Below are 22,716 nucleotides of genomic sequence, written 5' to 3'. Positions count from 1 at the left end.
TCTCAGATTTCCCAAGTTTTTCAGCCATGCCCTTAGCTTTGTACTTGCAAAGACACTATATAATCAGTGAAGGCCCACAGGAAAGAGTTGAGGGATGGTGGATACAGATTCGTTCTGTAGCTGGAGTTCCTCAGGATTCTCAACTACCACATGAGCTCTCATGCAGATGTTGAAAGTTTATTAAAATTGAGCTGGTTCCTTCTTATCCCCACAATGGCAGACTCTTCTTTCTCTTGCTGCTTCCGTAAGATTGAGATCAGCTCGGGGGGAAGGGGGTGGCTGTCTCTCTTTATCACTTTTTGGATTTTCAGTTCATTTAAGTTTCTTTGTTTCCTCAGGTAGTCTTGGGTGGATTTAAAAACTATGATTTTATAGCATATCTAGATTGTTCTCATTGTTAGGATGATAATAGCAGTCTCTTATGATTTTCTAAATCTTTACTTTATGTGGCAATTCCCCAAGCACATATCTAAGTGCTATTATTCCAATGCTCATGACTTTATGACCCTCAATTTTAGAGTAGGAAACTGAGTCACAGAAAGATTAACTTGCTCAATTTATACAGGCAGTTGGTGGTTGAGTCAGGATTTTAACTGAAGGAAACTAACCTAATCTATTATTCTCCTTGTTTTAACCAGACCTTAAGTCATACAGCATTAGGTGGGCTTCTGTGAGATTGCCATGGTACTTTACCCCAGCACCTGTGCACATACTATTTTAAAGCCTCCATTGCCCTCCACTGGAGGTCTGCAGGTCTAATTCCTACTCATCTTCCATTCTTCTTCCAATACCTAAATCCCTCATCTAGTCTTCTGAGTAGCCCTTTATATCCTCCACTCCCCTGAAAATTGTCCTATTTTCCCTGTGTTTCCAGATTTTTGACTGGTTGGGTCTATGTATATTATATTTTCTCAGCATAACAATGGGACCAATCACCTTAAGTTTAGAGGTACTCCTCCTGAAAAGGTATCTGAAGGTTGAAAAAACCCATATTGAGCATATTATTTGAAAATGTAATCGGTGTGCTTTTAAAAAGTGACTTGATTCTGCATAACTCCAGCTCTGTATCCCTTGACCAACATCTCCCATTTCTTCCTCCCCCAGGCCCCAGGAACTTAACCACTACTCTCTACTTCTGTGGGTTCGACTATGTTAGATGCCACATATAAACTTCAAATTTGCTAAGAGAGTTAAGTGCTCTCACAACAACAACAAAAAGGGAGAAAGGAAGGACAGAAATGGTAGCAAGTGAGGCGATGAATATGCTCATTAGCTTGTTTGTGGTGATCATTTTGCAATGTATACATGCCTTATCACTGTTGATATTAATATAACTAATAATGTTTACAATTCCTTTTCTACTAACATAGCTCTTATTTTCTTCATGTCACATTCTTACTTGTGTATAACCTTCACAGATACAACATGAATGGGTTTGTTCTAACTTAATTACTTCTTAACCACTCTGTTTACAATTTTGTCAACTTAGCAGTTTAATCATCCCATTTTCCTAATTGTTTTGTTGTTTTTCACCTAACTTTTTCTTAACTGCATCTATTTGTCTGGTACTTTGGTACTCCAAAACAAATACATAAGTGATTCTATTGAAGCCCTCCCTGATACCATTTTTCCCTCTGTTACTTTCTTCAGAGTAACCACTACACTGAATTTGGTATTACCACAAGCATGTATACATAAATAATCCATGTGTTTTAACAATACAGAAATGGTATAACACTGTATGTACACCTCTGAAAATTCCTCTTTATTTTTTTGACTTGCTTTCACTTAATGTATTTAGGGGATACGTTTATCCATGTTAATTTCAGAGCACAAGTGCATTCATTTATGTTATTTATGTCATTCCACTGTTTTAAGATACCACAGTTTATCTGTTTTGTTATTGAGTTTCATTTAGATTGTTTACATTTTTCATTATTACAAACAATGTTGTCATTAAAATATCAACATCTGGGAATAAAACTGCTTTACTATGTGTTGTCAAATTATAGTCTAAATTAATTATATAAATATTCACCTACCAACACTTTCTTTCTTTCCCTTTTCTTTCTTTCCCTTTTCTTTCTTTCTTTCTTTCTTTCTTTCTTTCTTTCTTTCTTTCTTTCTTTCTTTCTTTCTCTTTCTTTCTTTCTTTGAGGGGTAGGACAGAGGGAGAGGGAGAGAAAGAATCTTAAGCAGGCTCCATGCCAAGCACAGAACCTGAGGTAGGGCTTGATCTCAAGACCCTGATATTATGACCTGAGCTGAAATCAAGAGTCAGAGGCTCAACTGACTGAGTTACCCAGGAGCCCCTCACCCACCAACACTTCATAGGGGCTCTGTTTACTTCACATTTTTGCAGCCATTTGGACCATGTCTTAAGTGAACTGCACATTCTTATCTTTTCTCTATTTTTTATTGAATTAACTTTTTCTTGCTGTATATAAGAATTTTCTGTATACTGTAGTCTAAATATCCACCATGGATGATAAAATGTGTTGCAGATAAATTTCCCCAATCTGTTACTTGTTTTTCACTCTTTTGTGTATTGTTTTAAAAATTTTGCTTATGCTTAAATTCAATTAGTTAAATGTTTCACTCTTTTAGCTTATATGCTTTTTGCATTTGATTTAAGAATTTATGCATTTTCCTTAATTCCTGAAAAAATTCTTCTATATTATTTTCACATTTTAAAATTAGTGTTTAATGGACCTGGGATTTACTTTTAAGTTGGTTTATTTTTTGTCCTTACATATACCCATTTATTCCAGCACCAAGTTTTGAAAAATTACCTGTTCTTTTTAATGCCAATTTATCATACATCAAGATTTCTTTCATATGTGAGGCTATTTCTGATCTTTGTTATTTCCTTGGTTTATTGCACCAATACCATAATATTTTAATTAGTATGGGTTCCTAATTTGATATCTGTAAAAGCAAACTGTTACCTGCTCTTATTTTTAAAATAAATCTGTCTCATCTTGGCACTTCAGTCTCCCACATTTGAAGAGAATTGACCTATTTTTGATACTGCATTTTGCCTGCTATCAATGAATATGGCCTATCAGTCTGTTCATCTTTTCAGGAGTTTCTAGCAATGAGGGTTTCCTATAGAGGAAGGCTATAGGAAGCAGGAAGCAAAATCACAGAATGTACAATATTAGGTTAACCACAAGCATCAAATCCATAAGAAAAATAAAATCGTTATAGAACCAAAATAAGATGAATGATAAGAAAAGTTCTCAGTACCCACACTTGAAGACAAGAAAGGGACATTTGGGGTTGTCTGCAAGAAGATGGGCCAGGAATGAAGTCATTAGGAGAACAGCAGAGGGGCGCCTGGGTAGTTCAGTCAGTTGGGTGTCTGCCTTTGGCTCAGGTCATGATCTTGGGATCCTGGGGTCAAGCTCAGGGAGTCTGCTTCTCCCCTCTCCCTCTGCCCCTCCTTCTTGCTTGTGTGCTCTCTCTCTCTCTCTCAAATAAATAAAATCTATAAAATAAAAAAAGGACAACAGTAGAGATATATAATAAGCTATCTTTGTACATGAGGCTCATAAGTTTACAATCACTTGTGTTCCTTCTGTCTATGAAGTGATGTTGGACATAGCATAATAAATGTATGGAATTCCAAGAAGCTATTTAAGGAATATTTGGTTATCCTCCCCGCCTTATTGGGGTGTCCCTCCTACTTGAAACAACAAAACAAAACCACTTGAGGAACTGGGCTTTTGGTTAAAACCTATGTGTGATTTCTTCAGAACTGACCCACAGGCAATTACAAAGGCTTTTCCTGGCAGGCGTCATGGGGGGGAAGCTGCCCTCTCCACACCAGACCTGGTGCACAGACAAGAGTGTGCACAGACAGAGGGGAGTCACAGTCAAAACTCAGGACCCTCTCCCCCCAACCCCTTGCTGGTCATGCTCTTAACTAGCTCTGGTGTTTTCCTTCCTAAGTCTCTTTATCTCAGGTCCTAGGCAGAGGTTTTCTTCAGGTGCCTCTGCACAAGACCTCCTTATGGGAGAAGGAGGGGAAACACATGAAGACACCTTTCCCCACCCAGTACCCAGTACTTTTCCACTATGAGCTTTTACCTTCCTTGCTCCCCCTCCACCCCCGTCCTGCCAGGGTTGATAAATCTGCAGGAGCCTTTTGATCAGGGCTCTCTCTGCAGTGAGACTTCTGGGCTGATCCACTTGACCATCAACCAGTGCACCATTTCATGGGGGGCAAATGGAATGGGGGAGTTCAGCCCTTTCTCCAGTTTTAGACTGCTGCTTATACCATCTCAGTAAGTGATTACAGTTTTAACTCTTTCGTTCTTGGCTTATTGCTTTAATTATTCCACCTACTTCGACACTTGGCAGGCCCAGCTTTCTCTCTCCCTCAGCTGAGTTCCTGACATCACTCTTGGATAGGAAAAGGAATTCCAGCAACCATGATATATTAACAAAAATTTAGTGTCGTAAACGTCAAGTTGTTCTGAAATTCTTTAAGGTAGAATTACTGACTCATTGACTTATCTCATATAATCAGTATAATGAACTTATGCCCATTTCTTAGGACTATTTAAAGGATTAAAAAACATATAGCCTTTATATCTAATTATAGGAAATCTTATTGTTTATATAAATGATATATTTGATTCTAGGCCAGGAATTTTGCCCCTTAAGATTGTTTTAAGACTATTCTCTTTCACCAAGAATTTTTCAGGAAGTGAGTTCAGTAAAAACTAAAGCCTTCTTGTAATTCTTCAACTTAATACACACACTCTCTCAGCTAAGTCTTGTACAAAGCAGAGCCTGAAGCAAGTATTAAATTACTGACACTTTTTTTTGTGAGGTGCAATTCCACAGTGGTGATGAAGAAAAGAAGGAAGGGAGGAAGGAAGTATTCCTATAAGAATAGCAGTCATGAATATAGGGAGATGATCTCAACTCAAGATCCTTAACTAAATTACATCCTCAAAGATGCTAAGGTCACAATCACAGGTACCAGGGGTTAGAATCTGGACAACACTATTCAATCCCCTCCAGGTTGAATGGCGCAGGTAAAAAGCTCAGTGGATGTGGTGCAGGGGTTACACATCCCTGGGCTATCACCTCAGACTCCAGCCTGCTAAGGGAGCTTGACAAGGGCAGGGGTGGGCACAGTCCTGAGAACAGGTGGTACTTTTGGAAAGAAGGAGGCCATTGAAGGAATCCAAGAGAGTGCTCAAAGTTTGTGTTCAGGACATACACTCCATTTGCTTAACGCCCTGGCTGAGGATTTTCACGTGGTAGTCATGATTATGCAAATAATGCTCATTCCTTCAATCATACATTTACTAAGAACGTTCAGTGTGTCAGCAACTAGAGATACCAAGATGATTCAGATAGAGACCTTAAAGAGCTTACAGTCTAAGAGAGAGAGAGACACACACGTAAAATAAATGGGCAGAATAAACTGCATGCCCAAGGTATGGGAGGAAGGGAGGCAGAGCATAGGTAGAAACAGTCAGGAAAGTGCAAAGCACTCTAACATACTGTATCCCTCCGACCCTCCACAGAAATCCTGCAAAATAGGCTCCTTTGAAGGGAAGAGACCCTGAGACCCATGCTGAATAAATTACCCAGATTTCCCTGTAAGATAGATGAGAAGTACAGACTAGCACTCAGGGCTTTTGACTCAGAGTCTAATTTATATTTTTCATTACGCTTGCCTTTCATAGAAATTAACAACCTCTGGTCTTCCCTTGCTAATCTGGGCTTTTATAACCCCAGAACAATTTTTCTTTCTGTAAGAATATGTTAGTAAGGTGATATCATTTACTAATTATGGTCTGTTAGTGAATATACTGGCCATATCTTTCTTAATCTTAACACAGTAGATGTTTGAGTTTCACTGTTTGCAATCTGTGTCTGAAGACCTGTTTCAATGTATTTTATACATAAGACTATATAGTCATTACACATTAATCATTTAAAGCATATTATGGCACTAAATTCTAAGATAAAGTCATAGGGATGATGTCCAGTTCCCGTTTTTAACTTCTGTATGTCAAATGCTAAATAGTACAATGACATTGTTTCAAATACTTGAGTGTACCACCTAAAGCAAAGAATTTAAAGATCCTGATATAAAGATCTTAGTGCTGTTTCTAGAAGCTAATAAAAATCCCTCCTAAAATAGCAAATTTCAGTCATGTGGAATTGGCACCTATCACTCTCATTTTGCCAAAAACATCACACCAGACATTAACTTCAATGAATTTAATTTTCCAAAGAAGAAAAACTATACTTTAAAATTAGTACATACTGACTCACTATTTATAGAAAAAAATATATTTAACATTGACGTAATGGTAGAAATATACTGCAGTGCCAAAAGCAGCTAAAAACTTATCTTTATTTGTCACCAAAAGTCAGAAGAAAACTTAGTAATAATCTTATAACTTGATATACTTTATTTCCCTTATCATTAGAGCTACCTACCATGGTCACCTTTTCTAGAAGTCTATTAAATCAGCATTTCTCAATGACTGATCCAAAATGGACATTTTGCACTCAGGCAAAAGAGCAGTGAGTCAGAATAGGGAGAAGCAAAGATGTCTTTATGTTACTCAAGAATAGCAAAGTCTATTCCATTACTAAGCCTAAGTTTTGGAGCTTTTTAAAGAAAAAATTATAAGGGGCCATGTGCTTTTTAGCATAATTCCATCTGTTTTACCACTCAGAACTCTTTAACACCCTCAGACTCCGAGGAGACAAATGATCACATTTTGTCATCTTTTCTTCTTGGAATAAAGTTGGGAGGGGGTAGGAAACATTGGTGGAGAAAATGATGAGTTCTATTTTAAGGATGGCACTCTGAGAAATACAGAAAATACAAGTGATCCAACCCCTCAGCAAAAGAAGAGCATGACATTAATCATAATTCCCTTTAACCCAAGCAATAAACTGTCTCAGCAAAAGTATCACGTACTATTCAATGTTAGTGCTATAGCTGCATACTTTGAAATGAAGCCAACAGGTAAAGCTTATAATATATCCAATGCCACAGCAATCATCTACCCCAAATACTTTTTTCTTAATGTCTGTGTTCCCTCGCTCTAGGTCTAAAGGCATTTAAACTCATTCACCCATCACTGGAACCTGTTCATCACCGAGAATTTTTTTAAAAACAAGCATTCATTTCCAAGGCATGCAGTCTGTGTTCGAAGTCCTGAGGGATGTAGTTTTTCAAGTGACAATGTCACTTTCTTAATTGCTAAGTGTGCCACGTTGAAGAAAAAAAATACTAAATAACCAGAAGAAAAAATTCAGTATACTTAATCACCTATTTAAAGAGGGCAACAATAAAACATGTCTTTATTAACCTTAAAAACTGCATTACTCTTTCTCCAGGATTCTAAATACCTTTTAGAGGGATGAGAAGAAGAACAGAAAAAGACCCAACCATCAGAACACGAGCCTCAGTTCTGCACCTACTCAGATGAGTGACCACGAGAAGCTGATAGAAACTGCTTGTGTCCAGTTTCTTCACATGTCTAGTACAGATTGTATCATCCTCCTGTCCATATTAGATTTATATGAACCCAAATAATTGGCGTAGAGTTGTAATTTATGATTTCAAATAATAAATGTTACATAATATGAAACCAAAACTACAAGTGAAGGCTTCTTGTTCTCAGAAACATATTCCAGCAGCCAGATTGGAAGGTTTGGAATTATGCAGCACAGCTAAGCATTACCTGAATCTAAGTTCCCAGCTCATCCCTGAGGCAGTGGGAACACAGAAGAATCAAAAGGGATCCTTAACCTTACGCGTCTCCTAGCTTGGCCATGGAAGAGAAGACAAGCACGATGCCACATACAAATGGAAAACACAGGCAAGAATGTCCCAGAAGGAAACTGAGGAGCAAAGCACTGTCATTGGCACATCCGTATCCTGCTCCACTACTTTGCCTATGCTCATTTCCAGATGTTTGCTTTTCTTTATGCCATCCCGTAAGCCTGGGAGGTTCTATTTGTTACCCCACCTATCTCCGGAGAGTCCAGAGCATATCTTTCACTAACGGGCTGTGAACTGAGAGACGGGGCCACACCTTCCCTGTTTCTATAACGGCAGCACCGAGTGCAGAGACACACTGGCTTCTCGTGCGTGTTCAGTATTGAATGGTCACTGGATGAATAAAGAAAACTTAGAAAACACCAAGTCTCCATTTACACACTTTGATATTATTATGAAACATTTGTGGAGAAAAATGTGTAGGCATCTAAAGAAACAGAATTCGATTTGGAGAGGGATAAATCAAATTAGAGGCGTAACTCTGGAATTCTGTGAGGGGAGACTTTGGCTCACTCCTTTATTCGTGCATTCTTCATTCTTCATTTCAGGGACTTGCAACACTGCATCAGAAGTTAAGTACTGCTCTTCTTTTAGGAAACACAGGTATGCACATACACACATAAGTCCAGGACGATTTTCATTTTTATAGACTCCTGGACTTTGAACTTTTTAACAGTGCAATTTTTTTCGTTAAAATATTTATGCATATGCCTCAAACAGCTGTGTATTTATATATAAATCACAGCCACGTATGACACATTATATATTGCTAAAATAGAAATGATGCACCAAATGGAAATTTTAAAATATGCAACAAAACATAAACAGTAATATTTATTTCCTACACCCCAATAAATTGTCTTTTACACTGTACTCTGGAGACCACTGTTTGCAGTGGGAATGTCTCAAATAAAAATAAAAGTTAGAGTCAGGAATCCATTACAGTCATTTCTTTAGAAAAAAGGAAAAAAGGAAACAGGACCACCTCAGGGTCATCAGACTTTTTATATGCAGGCTTGGGGAGTAGAGAGTGAACGCTCCTGGAGAAAAGAAGTAGAAGCTGCCTATCTCTTAAGGCTCAGGACTGGAAGCCAGCAGAGTGTCCCTTCTGATATACTGTGTTGGTCAGAACATTACAGAACCAGCCCATGTTCAAGGGCAGGGGACACAGACATCATATGTGAAATAATTTGCCATCATTTTTAATCCATTGCAGCCAGAAACAAACCCAAAGGGCAAGTATGCTTACACTACAAGAGTAAAGTATCACACAGCTTTGGGGATGAATAAAAAGCACATTCCAAAGGGAGAAAGGCTCCTACAGAAAGTGGCCCAGGAATGAGTTCACAGGGATGGGAGGTCAAGTCCAGCACAGGAGGAAGATAAGCCAGAGGGAAGCAGAGAAGGCATACCAATGAGGAGTGGGGAAGCGAGATACATGGGTCTTGAGATGCTAACCGTAAGAGCAGATAGGTAACAGCTAAACTTAAATTTGCTGAGAAGCAGCGTGGTGGGAGTAACAGTTAAAGACAGATGAATGTGGCGGTGACAGATTCAGAAAGCTCAGCTCCAGAGCTAATTTGGAAGCACGGAGCATGGAAGCACAGTGCCAGGAAGAGAGCAAAGGAACAGCAAGTAGGAGTAAGGACGATCCAAATGGACGTTATCATGAAAGCCTTTCAGGCACGCCCTTTCAGAACTCACCAGAAGTGATAAAAATTAGACCATATGTGGAAACAAGTTCTGACTTTGGTTTGAAAATAATGCCCTGCAAAATTGCAACTCAAATACAGCCGGCTGTGACTTATTTCTCTGTTTACTCGTGTACTGATGACTTACCGTCCTCTTTATATACCAGATTCTGTGCCAGGGCTGATATGATGTCATCTCATCACTACACCCACTACAGGGCAGGTGTGGATACTCTCCACGTCGTAATCTATGTTGCTCAACGCTAATGAAGTCATTATACGTAGTCAGGAATAATGGAAAATGTAGTTATGTATTTTATCTGCAGAAAAATGAACTGCTTTTTCTAGGAATCATGACTCACACGTTATTCTCTATTCCTCTCATCATATATTTGCTGACTGCTGATCAGAAAATTAATTTTGTCAACCTGAAGGAGAATAAACATAACACTGACTGTCTAAAGCTGATTCCATAAAATGTCTCAAAAGAGTAAGTTTTTTTTTTCACAGTGTGGAATTTTAAAACCCAGTGCTAGTAAAATATAACTACCAAGAAATAGCTGTCAACTAAACTTGAGATATTAAATTCAAAAGCTCCCAAGATCATTTTTAGTGTCAAACACACTATATGTACATAAAGTTAATCTAAAACTAATTTACATATTTTAAAATGATCTCTATTAGAGCATTTGTGAGTAGTTTAACATCAATCATCTATTTTGCTCTCTTAATCTGCCAGAAAAGTGAACTTGTAGTCAAGTTATTTTTACACACACCCTGCAAGCAGCTGTAAAAGTGTGAATGTACAAAATGAAATGCTGACTGTTTTTTTATATCCCTGGGATGCATTATATTATAAAAACAAAACCAAACAAAAGCATTTATGATCTGGCACAAGAACTTAAGTAGAGAAAAGTTCTTCTTTTTTTCTTTTGATGACTATGGACTTTCAGAATCAAAACTTTTGAAACAGATCAACTTTGGGTCACAAAAACTGCTTCTTGTTAATATGACTAGTCTGATATTACCCAATGTACATTATTTACCCAGTGATATAACAAACGGTAAACACTTCTGCTCCCATAAACCTGCTTGAAGGAAAATAAAATGAATGCCCTTCCATTCTCACTCAAATTTAGTAAACATCCCTAAGAGTCCCCACATTGGCCACCTGAAGCAAATTCAGCATTCATGCATTTTATGTTTCAGAAAAAAAAATCACAATTATTTACTTGTTTAAGTTCATGCAGAAAACTGAAATTCGACTCATAACTAAATCAAACATAATTAAAAAATTTAAAATTTCTACTCATCTGCGAAACAAAGTGGTATTACCTGAGGATAGAGAAGCCGAAGGGCAGGCTTGACAGAAGGTTGTTTTCCTGTGACTATTTATTTACTTTTGAAAATGGGAGATTATCGAGAATGTGAAGGAGAAAGAGCTTGTAGGAAGCAAGATGGTGAAGAAAACGAAATCAGGGTGTAGCCCATCTCCTTCTCCTCCCAGAGGAGACAGGAGGATATGGGATATGCGAGGTCCCAGTAGCAGTGGGGAGTGGATAGGGGCACAGGGGATTGGCGAAAATGGTATTAGTTACCTTCCAGGGCAAAGGGCATATGTTTGTGTGTCCTGGATGGAACCACACTGCAAATCAACCAGAAATAACCACCCAAAGAGCTCATTCTGTCTAAAGAATTATATTATTTTTTGTGTGTTTATGGAAACAAGCACATTCTCTAAGGTTTGCTTGTATAAAATCTGCATTAAACATACACAGAGCAAAAGGAACATAAGTATAAAGGAATTATGACAAGATATAGAAAGCCAATCCTGCCACAGTGTAATTTGATTTAAAAACCCAATCAAATAAACAAACAAATAATATCAGCTGTTGCAAATTTTGTCACCTTTAAATTATTTCTCCCTGAGATGGCACGAGATTCAAACACCATATCATCTGTGTATATTTAACAAAGAATGCATCAGTTCATATGTCCTCTCAGAAGAAGTTATACACAATTCCTAAATTATAATGCTTTCATTCTACAGTAAAGGAAAAATAAACATTTAATTTAAAAAATAAACTTGATCAGAACCTATAACCCACATAAGTCTGTCCTTGGTTGGCACATCACACCTAGACTTAAAATATTTGTCAAAGAATACAATCTTAAACTTTCTTCTCTATAAATATATTAAATTTGGGGGTGCCTGGGGGGCTCAGTTGTTTAAGTGTCTGACTCTTGATCTCAGCTCAGATCTCACAGTCCTGAGTTCAAGCCCCGCACTGGGCTTCATGCTGGGTGTGGAGCCTACTTAAAAAAATTACATATTAAATTTTATCTTTGAATCAAGCCAAAATAATCAAGAACTACACACAAAGACCACATCATATTGGCCCTGAGCAGAAGTGTTTTGGCTGGAGTTTCCTTAGATCTTATGCCACAGACCTCAGTGAAGGCCGTGTTAACAAACAGCCCAATGAATTTCATTTTTGTATTTACTGTATCAGTATCACAGATGTTACTCATCACGTCACATGATGTCTCTGCATGAGGAACTATGAAAGTCCTCTCTGAAGCACGGGGATCACAACACTCTTCCTATGAGTCTTTTTTAACCCAAAGAACATTACATTATTTTTTATTTTCCTTTTTGTGTCGACTGCTGGGAGACTACAAGCCTCTTTGTTTCCCAAAACTTTTAAGTACGCCTGAATTGATATTAACTTACTGCTAGTTCGCTAATTTTTTTTCTATCACTACTTCCCTTACCAACCTCATTTAATTTTATTGTGTTGTATCCCAAGCATTTTTGAAAATCATCTTAAATCTTTTGGGGGGCGTTGTATAGAATTTTTTTTCTTGATGTAAAGGAATATAGAATAAGAAAGGATGTTTTCCTTAAATGGAAGGATAAATAATATATAAAAACAGAGAACTGCCCAAAGCAATAAGGAAGAAGAGAAAAGACCATCTAAGATGCAACGCTGAGTTGAAATCAACCACTAGTTTCACTGGTTACAAATAACTTTTGAATGGAGTTTGGTAGGAAATCCATCTCATAATATGAAGACGTTTCGCTGGCTTTGACTGAGGATGGCAAGTTCGGGCTGATAAAAGGCAGAGAGAGCTCTCTTCTTAATACTCTGGAGCTTCAACACTTCAGTTATGACTGAAAAATGGGAGTTGGAAGCCCATGCCCAAGACAGACCAGAGGAGAAAATGCATAGTTGGACCCACTTCTTCCCTGACCCCTTTTGTGTTTGTTTGACCTTCCCATTCTTCCCCAGCACTTGCTCCTGACACTTTCTTACAAGCTACTGGAGAAACATCCAGACCTGAAATAAAATATATGTATTAAAGTACATTTTTTCCATTTGGGTATAATTTTAATTGAAAATGTACAGCATTCAATAGAATTCATTCAATTTTATCCCTATAATGTCCCTCTAAAAATCTAGTGCTTAAGATAGAATAAGGATCATAAGGACAAGAAGAACCTGGAAAATAAGTGAACTATAAAAAAAAAAAATCTATATTCTGGGGAAAGATTCCTGTACACAGGGTGTAGAAAAAATTAAGAGGATTATATAGACTCCTACAAACACAGACAATATATTTTCATCCATATTATATTGTAGTCTGAGTAAATAGAAAAATGCAGTGAAACTAATATAATGATTGTTTTCTTGGTAAGTTTTATTTCTTTCTTGGTTTTAATTATGACTATTCCATGGAATAGAATGGAAGTAGAAAAGATTCAACTCACATAATAAAAAAAAAATTAAGGTACTTGAGGAAACAGGGAGAAGAAAATTAATACTTTCTGTTCCCTGAGGCCATTACCTTCTCTTCTAATAAGCTTTAGTCCACTCAAAAGACTCTAACTCTTTTTTAAGGCTCTACCCACTTCCAAGAAACTCCTGTCCTGCATCTGCTTTGCTGACTATGTTACAGACCGTCAGTTAGGCTAAGTAAAACCAGATATTAGACAAAAGTCTTTGCTCCTTCTAGAAAGCTGCCCCATCCCAGCAAGTCCATCCCTGCACCAAGGATCTCAGCCACACGGTCCACAAGACTCCCCTTGTGTAGGTCCAAATAACTGGAGGTTGGACGGTTATTTTTTTTTGAAGTCTTGATTGGTATGGAGGTTCCTCAAAAAGTTAAAAATAGAGCTACCCTAGGACACAGCAATTGTAGTACTAGATATTTACCCAAAGGGTACAAACCTAGTGATCTGAAGGGGCACCTGCACCCCAGTGTTTACAGAAGCAACGTCCACAATAGCCAAAATATGGAAAGAGCCCAGATGTCCATCCACAGATGAGTGGATAAAGAAAATACACACACACACACACACACACACACACACACACACACACACACACTGGAATATTACTCAGCCATCAAAAATTTGAAATCTTACCATTTGCAATGATGTGGATAGAACTAGAGGGTATTATGCTAAGAGATAAGTGAATCAGAGGAAGACAATTATATGATTTCACTCATATGTGGACTTTAAGAAACAAAACAGAGGATCATAGGAGAAAGGAGGGAAAAATTAAATAAGATGAAATCAGAGAGGGAGGGCGCCTGGGTGGCTCAGTTGGTTAAGCGACTGCCTTCGGCTCAGGTCATGATCCTGGAGTCCCCGGATCGAGTCCCGCATCAGGCTCCCTGCTCGGCGGGGAGTCTGCTTCCTTCCTCTGACCCTCCCCACTCTCATGTGATCTCTCTCATTCTCTCTCTCTCAAATAAATAAATAAAATCTTAAAAAAAAAAAAATTAAAAAAAAAAAAAAAAGAAATCAGAGAGGGAAACAAACCATAAGAGACTCTTAACTACAGGGAACAAACAGGGTTGCTGGAGGAGAGGTGGGTGGGAGGATGCGGTAACTGGGTGACGAGCATTAAGGAGGTTACATGATGTAATGAACACTGGGTGTTATATACAACTGATAAATCACTGAACTCTGCTTCTGAAACTAATAATACACTATATGTTAATTAATTCAATTTAAATAAAATAAAATTTTAAAAAATAATGAAGTTAAACACAATCCAACCAAAAAAATAAATTTAAAAATAAAAATACTTGATTTTGGGGTGCCTGGGTGGCTTAGTCAGTTAAGCATCTGACTCTTGGTTTTGACTCAGGTCATGATCTCCAGGCCCTGGGATCGAGCCTGAGGTGGGGACTCAGCACTCAGGGGGGAGTCTGCTTGAGGAGTCTCTCTGCCTTCCCCCCCCACAAAAGTAAATGAATTTTAAAAATTTAAAATAAAAACATAAAAATTACCTGATTTTTCTTTTACATTTGTGGTGGGAGAAAGACCCCAGACTCCAGATGATAAATTTCATCCTGCTTTGTTAGAAATACTTTCACTTCACCTCTAGCCTCTGGCCAACATTACAAAATCCTGGCTAAAGCTTCCTTGTGTTACAGGAAACCCTGAAACCCTGACACCTAGCTGGGGAGGAGCAGCTAACTGTGGGGGGAAAGACACCTAACTGCCATGAAAAACAATTCTTTTAAAGAAACTCCTGACAGCTCTGTTCAACATAGTACACCATTTCTGCATAAAGGGTATAAATAAGGCCCACATATCCAAAGTACCGAGTAGCCAGAAGAAATGCCCCCTGATGGTACTTCTCCCAATTCTTCTTCCCGCCTCAGATTACCCACATGGTCTTATTTTATTGATTTATTTTATTGAAGTACAGTTGACACACAATATTATATTAATTTCAGGTTGTACAATTAAAAATTTTTGAGCCTGTGGTCTTTATTTACAGAACAGTACCAAGTAATTTCTTACTCTGTGTGATGAGGACCTTGCAAAAAAAAAAATAATATAAAATAACAAAGCAAGCTAAAAACAGTCACTGTCTAAATCATGGGTTTGCAAAATTTGGAAATTCCTTCAAAACACATTCAAGAATAAAAACCCTGTGGGGTTTTTTGGCTTGTACATTTATGATACCTTATGGAATTTAGACATAATATGTATGCCTTATTTTTTAATTATTCTGCTTCACCTTATCTATTTTTGTTCCTGTATTAATTTTAAATACTATGCATTTAAATTTATTGTTTTAGTACCAAGATAATAGGGACTCCTATTTGGGAAGAAATAATATATTTCTTTTCATCTGCAGGCTTGATGTATTAGTTAGAACCATACCAATAGAGCCTGGATCATGTATTTAGCTTTGCTTCCCCGGCACATATCACATCCCTATACTCAGCCAGGCATCTTAAAAATATGGGTCTTGGGACCAATGGCTTGAGTATGCCTGGAAAAACAGTCACAGTCACAGTTTATGGTAAATTTTGTCATCTTAAACCCAAGGCCTTCTTCTCAGCTTTATTTTTCCATAGATTTATCGCCACCCAACATACTATATATTCTCTTCTTTCCTTATATAGTTTCTTATTTTATATTTTGTATTCTTTTTTTTTCCTTCTCCCAACTATAATGCAAGCTTCCTGAGAACAGGTTTGTTTTTGAGGTCCTAATATTCAACTACCACTGTAGTATATAATTTCCTGGACAACACACAAGGGCAGCATAACTGAAATTTAATTGACACCCACAAATTTATACTTTCAAATGAGGAGCAATTTCTGTCACTGGCAGGGGCAAGTGATAAAACAGTTTCACAAGTCACTTGGTCTGGGTCCACACGAGAAGCTGCTGTATTCAATCCCACTCTTTAGAATCTCTTTCTCAAACTATTTTACTTTTCTCGTATCTGTCAAGGGCACTCTCAAGCAGTTACTTTTGTGGTGAGCATTTTTCACAAAGCAACAAATGTAAGAAGAGCTGTATCATTTCTTTTTTTTAAAGATTTTATTTATTTATTTGTCAGAAAGAGAAAGAGAGAGAGCACAAGCAGGGGGAGTGGGAGAGGGAGAAGCAGACTCCCCGCTGAACAAGGAGCCCGATGCAGGACTCGATCCGAGGACCCTGGGATCCTGGCCTGAGCCGAAGGCAGATGCTTAACAGACTGAGCCACCCAGGCACCGCTCATTTCTTGATTAGTAACCCGAGCACCCCTGAGCTGCAGGTGTGTTCCCCTCTGTCCAGACAAGTAGAGTGCTTCCTTTTATCTATAAGCCTCATAGCCGTTGACATATATTTTTGTTCCTCAGAAGTATGAAATCATAGTACTCATCGCGGAACTCTGATTTTGCTTGCCAATAGGCAAAACATCACATTTAAAATCCACAGCACTAGACAAGATCCCGATTTGGTATTTTATAGATCTCTGACATCATTTATTCTATATTTTACATTATACCGAAGGACACAATTGGAGCTTTCAAAACAAAGCTCGTCAGCTCAAGTGGAAGCAATATATATAGCAACTCAGATATTTCTGGATAAGACTATGAAATGTATAGATAACAGAAGGATACTCGAAAATTGCAGTCACAATAAAAATTGCTAATGTTTCCGGGTGCTTAACACAAGCCAAGCATCATATTAAGAGGTTCATATGTGTTCTGTCATTAAATCCTTACTTTCAATACTTTATATTCTTCTTCCCAGTTTACACTGAAGAAAAGCGTGGCTTAAAAAGTGAAGTAACCGGGCGCCTGGGTGTCTCAGTCATTAAGCGTCTGCCTTCGGCTCAGGTCATGATCCCAGGGTCCTGGGATCGAGCCCCGCATTGGGCTCCCGGCTCTGCAGGAAGCTTGCTTCTCCCACTCCCACTCCCCCTCTGTTTGTGTCCCCTCTCTCGCTGTCTCTCTCTCTGTCAAATAAAATCTTAAAAAAAAAAAAAGTGAAATAACCTGCCTACAATCATACAAAGAAAGTCAGGTGGACAGCTGAATATAGACGCTGAAGACCCCCTGGTTTGAACAGGGAAAGCATGGCACAAACACCAAAGATGCAACAAGGTGACCTTTCTGTGGGGTAACGGGAGCAAGCTGTTTAACCTACTGCCAGTCTTCAGAAGCGGGAGGGCTGAAGCTAAGAAATCAAACCACAATGTGAAGAGGTACATCTATAAATAGATAAAACTCCAGTTAGAGGCAGATAAACTTCCAAGCGCTCCTTGTGTGTAAAGGTGAAATTTTACTTTTTCCATGGTGGTCAACAAGATGGCCCCAGCACTCTGCTCTGAGCTCCCTTCAATGGAACTAGCTTTGGGGAGGGTCGTTCCCTGGCAGATTCTAGTCGCTGCACTTTCTGGTCCACTGTGGTGTTTCCAGCAGGCCACGTGCCCTTCTGCCAGGCCCAGCCCCTACCACCCCACTCCTGCAGATCCAAGCCGGTAGTCAAGCAATGGTGGGCTACCAGAGTCAGCTATTCAGGCCCAGCACTTAGGCTCGGAGACTTTCTCTGAACCCTACCGTCCTCTGAGGTTCCTGCATCCTGACATTCCTTCCCTGCTCCCATCAGAGATGCCAGACCAGTACTGTGGTTCTAAAGCTCTCCCCACCTAGTCCCACTTCCTGCCCACTCAGCCTTCACAGGCAACTCCCCCCAGTGAATCTCTTAAACATCTAAATCCAGCTTTCGAACTGACACAGATTTGCTCATGAGAGTAATCATACTTTAACTGTTTCAGAATCTTTGCAGTATCTCAGATTATCTAGTAGAATGCACAGTGAGTGTCTTGTCTAATGCAAGGCATAAGTTATACCTATGTGCATCCTTCTGTTTTTAATGGCTAAACTTGTTCATTTCTTTTGGAATATATCTTTGTATATTGTGTGGAAATATAAGTGAGCAACATCTTGCTTATAACATGACATAACGCGTCTGCATGAAAATTTTGTGTAAAATTTTACGAAGATGTACCTTTGACATTTAACCTGAGAACAAGGATGCTATTGTAGACATTTGCATACATTTAGATGAAACCACATTAATTAATTCCAAAGTAGACATTTTAGCTTAGCTTTGGCTACAACACATGGGATAGCAACAAACCCATCTCCATTTATTGTTCTGAATTAGCTATAGTTTCATATTGATAAACACTGTAAGGCAGGAATAAAAGATCACTAGTTAAAATTAGATTTTCTCTTTCTCTTTTCTCAGAAGAAATGCTGAAATAAAATGGAGAAGTTAAATTATCTTCATGACAGCATCCTGAGCTTGAAGTTTTCAGGCTTTTGAGCTGATTCTCCACCCTCTTGGTCTCTTTTATCAACACTACCCCGCATCATTTAATTAGAAGCAAGCCTAAATACAGAAAGAATCTGTTTCATCTTTCTAACTTTCCCTGCTTTCTGGAATAGAAATGGCTTTCTTTTTAAAATAACTGTCAGATATTAATCTAGAGTTTTGCTACAATTTACACTCCCTTTGGGTAATCTGATACATCCATTAATTCTTTGTTTGCTGACATCAGGCACTGGACTCCGACTGATCCTACGTTATTATGGTGAACTTACCTCCGTGAAATATCCTGGCTACAGTGGAAATTAGTATTAGAAATACTGGAACATATTTAACGGCTCAGTGGTTCTTCTGGCAGAGACTCTTAAAATAGGAAACCACCTTTAAAATCTGGGCTTAATGAAGCAATTAATTTCTAGAATTCCTGAGGTCTTTTTCTGACTTTAGTATCGACCCCCTGGAAGTATCATCAGTCACTTATTGCTGTAGATATTTATGGATGGGTAATGAGAGTACTGTTGTCTAATAGTAAATTACATAAACTTTTTAAAGAAATAGATTATAATTAGCTTCTATAAATGGCCAGTGATTTCTGCTACATTTATGAAATCCAAACCCAGGTTAAAAATAATCCAAACACATGTATTCACAATTATTTTAACATGTGAATTTTCTTTCCTTCATGTGGCCTAAATCAGGGTAGAATGTAATGTATTTGAATTTTAACATGTGGGGATCGGTTTGTGTTACATAGTGATGGGGAATGGATAAACACCATTTTTTAAAGGGTGGGCATAATATTTTATGGAAACTATACTGAAGCAAGAATGTTGTGTAACAACAAAAAAGGTATAGGAATAGTGTGTTTAGATTTTACATTTTCTTTTATTTCAAAATATACTGCATATTAATCAATTAATGATTTTATTTCTAAAATCTAATAGAATAAGTATTCTAAAATATAATATTCAACTTGAAAAGGCAATAGGATTTAGGAAAACAAGATCAAATATTTTATGTATTATGTTCGTTCTGAACACCTTTCCTCATATATTCGGCATTGTAAAATGTATTTTATTTTTCCCATCCCTTTGCTGCATGTTTTCCTGCTGGCTACCAAGTTAAGTTTATTAAAAATACCTTCGTGGGTGGCTCAGTCGGTCAAGCATCCAACTTTTGATTTCAGCTCAGGTCATGATCTCAGGGTCCTGGGGTGGAGCCTTAATGTCGGGCCCTCTGCTCAACGCGAAGTCTGCTTGAGATTACCTCTCTCCCTCTGCCCCTGCCCACTCACTCACTCTCTCATAAATAAATAAATAAATAAATAATCTTAAAAAAAAGTCTTCCTGCATTGCCTGGCTGGCTCAGTTGATGGAACATGCAATTCTTGATCTCAGGTTCATGAGTTTGAGCCCCACACTGGGGGTAGAGATTATTTAAAAATAAATTAAAAAAAAAAATATATATATATCTTCCTGAAGTTCACAATCCTACTTTAGTAGAAAATCTGATTTAAAAAAAAGATGTTCCAGGCACTGTTAAAAGTGCCCCCCTACATGTGTGATTTCATTTAATCTGCATGAGATCTGTGAAGTGCTGCTATTCTTATCTCTGAGTGCCCGTGAGGAAACAGAGGCACAGGTGCTGGAGTAAACTGCCCTCGGCCCCACCCAGCGAGATCTCAATCCGAGGGGTCTGCTCCCGAGCCTCCGAACCGTGAAGGCCAGCCCTCCACATTCTTTTTTTTTTTTTTTTTTTTTTAAAGATTTTATTTATTTATTTGAGAGAGTGAGAATGAGAGAGAGAGAGAGCATATGAGAGGGAGGAGGGTCAGAGGGAGAAGCAGACTCCCCGCCGAGCAGGAAGCCCCATGTGGGACTCGATCCCGGGACTCCAGGATCATGACCTGAGCTGAAGGCAGTCGCTTAACCAACTGAGCCACCCAGGCGCCCCCACATTCTTGACTTAATAGGTCTTTTCTTGCCTAAATACTCCTTCTTGGCCAGAATCTTGGTCTTGTCCAATATGACTTTCAAATTTAATTCTGCCGAATTTATAAAAGATAGGCTGCTTTATTTTCATTCAAATTCAGACTACTGTGGTGTGTTTCTTTGACTCGATGAGCACCTCCTGAACCTGTACTTCAAATGCCCAAATTGGAAACTGATATTGCTACCCGAACACTGATTTCATCTATCAGTTCACCACTATAATGAGATTTTTAGGATCCGATCCCCAAATGTTCTAATTTTATAAGTAATACTCTGATACTGCCTTGAGGAGAATCCTTAAAAGATTTAAGGACAGACACCTAACCAAAGATAAATTGTTACATCTTATAATTCCACAGGATACAAACCAAGTACAGAACCGATGTGGACACGTGTAAGTCTGAGCAAGTCTGAGCTACCTGGGACAATCACACCAGAGCATGGAACTCCCATGCCTTGTCATGAAAGTCTGTATCTTTCTCTCTAAAGATGTTTTTATATCTAGCTTCATAGGACTTTTCTGCTAAATACTCCTAATTGAAAGTGGAATAGCTACAACTCACTTTTCATGACCATATTTATTCTCCACACAGCTAACGCTGTGTAGGAGAGGAAATCTCCTGTTGCAGGATATAACAAAGCCAGTCCTAAATTTAACATCCTGAAATCACAGGGTTGTTCAAGGAAGTGGCAGAAATGGCAGCATTTCATATGGACAATTAGAATCAATGTATAGAAAAAATATGACAGAGCAGAGACAAAAACTGGAGAAGCATCATTCATTCTACAAATTTTAACTCTGCATTTCTTTTTCTGTGGCAGGTTAGGCTCTGCACAAGGCCCTAGGATTCATAATGAGTAAGATACAGCTCCTGTCACCTAGAAGTTTGTAGTCCAGTGAGTGAGAGACACAAGTAAATAAATCTTTAACATACAGTGTGATGAGGGCTGCCCTTCCAGGAAGAGCACCGTGAAAATCGGCACCACTGCTCAGAGCTATCTGGCAGAAATGCAAAATGATGCAATCTCCAAAGGGGCTCATTTGGCAGCACATTTCAAAAGTATGAAAAATGTACATACCCAGGAATTCTTTTTCTAGGAATTTGTCCTACAGAAATAATATTAGATGCGCACAAGAATGCTTTGCTTATAAAAGCAAAATATTCTAAACAGCCTCGAAGGACAATAGGAGAGGAACTATTACTTAATTACACTCTACCTGTGTGATGAGCTATTCTAAAGATATTACAGTCATGTTTTCTAAGAATATTTAGAGACAGGATTGAATATTAAGTGGAAAAGAGAATATAAAGTATACGCACATCAGTTCCTGAGCTGATTTTGTTGCTATTGTTATTGTCTGTGCTTTGGAGGGATTAGAGTTAAGTACAAGGTAAATATGTTAAAATAATACAATAATATTTTGGGGATTTGACAAGATATACTAAATTGTTTTGTCATGAGCCCTCCTAACTAATTCATTTATTTAAATGGGTTTGCATAAAGTTAAATTGGAAAAAATATATTAAAATACTAGTGGTATTTATTTCTTCATGGAGTTATGGCTCGTATTTATTGTCACCTTTTTATTTCTGTATTTTTATGCAATGTGTTCATATTAACTTTAGATGCTATACATGTTTTTAAAGCAAAATAAGAGACAAGTAAAAGTACCCTAGAGAAAAGCCTTAGATGGAGGGGACATTTGAGATGTGCACAGAAGGATGACAAACTCTCACCTAGAGGGGAGAGGGAAAGCGTTCTTGACAAAGGAAAGGGCTTGTGCAAATGCAGAGCCATGGGGTGCTTAAGACAAGGGGGATCTACCTGACTGGAGGGAAATGTAAAGAACAGTGGCTTGAAAAGGCACAAAATGTGTAACTTGCAAAGGTTCCTATATTATCAATAGGCCCAGAGCACCCATATTTACCATGTAACTCTGAATTAACAGATTTGAGAGCCTTAACCAAGCCCCCAATAATTTACTTTGCTTAAGGGGTTACCTACAGAAGATGTGGTATGTATACACAATGGGATATTACTTGGCCATAAAACAGAATG

The 22,716-nt window shown here is 38.2% G+C and overlaps 1 protein-coding gene across 15 annotated transcripts in view; it reads right to left on the bottom strand.

Moving 5' to 3' along the window:
- The window catches only part of CHRM3 (cholinergic receptor muscarinic 3), a 479,705-nt gene that overhangs the window by 403,685 nt on the left and 53,304 nt on the right, over positions 1 to 22,716 (bottom strand). Inside the window, exon 2 of one of the 15 annotated variants that reach the window (XM_078077757.1) lies at positions 3,250 to 3,490. The exons of the other annotated variants lie outside the window; for them this stretch is intronic. The gene's annotated coding sequence lies outside the window, so the exon portion shown is untranslated. The remainder of the gene's footprint in view (positions 1 to 3,249; positions 3,491 to 22,716) is intronic. 15 annotated transcript variants of the gene reach the window in all.

This window comes from Halichoerus grypus, chromosome 7, assembly GCF_964656455.1.
Source record: "Halichoerus grypus chromosome 7, mHalGry1.hap1.1, whole genome shotgun sequence".
Classification (NCBI taxonomy): domain Eukaryota; kingdom Metazoa; phylum Chordata; class Mammalia; order Carnivora; family Phocidae; genus Halichoerus; species Halichoerus grypus.
Note: the sequence above shows the minus strand (reverse complement) of the source record. Positions and strands in the feature narration are given on the sequence as shown.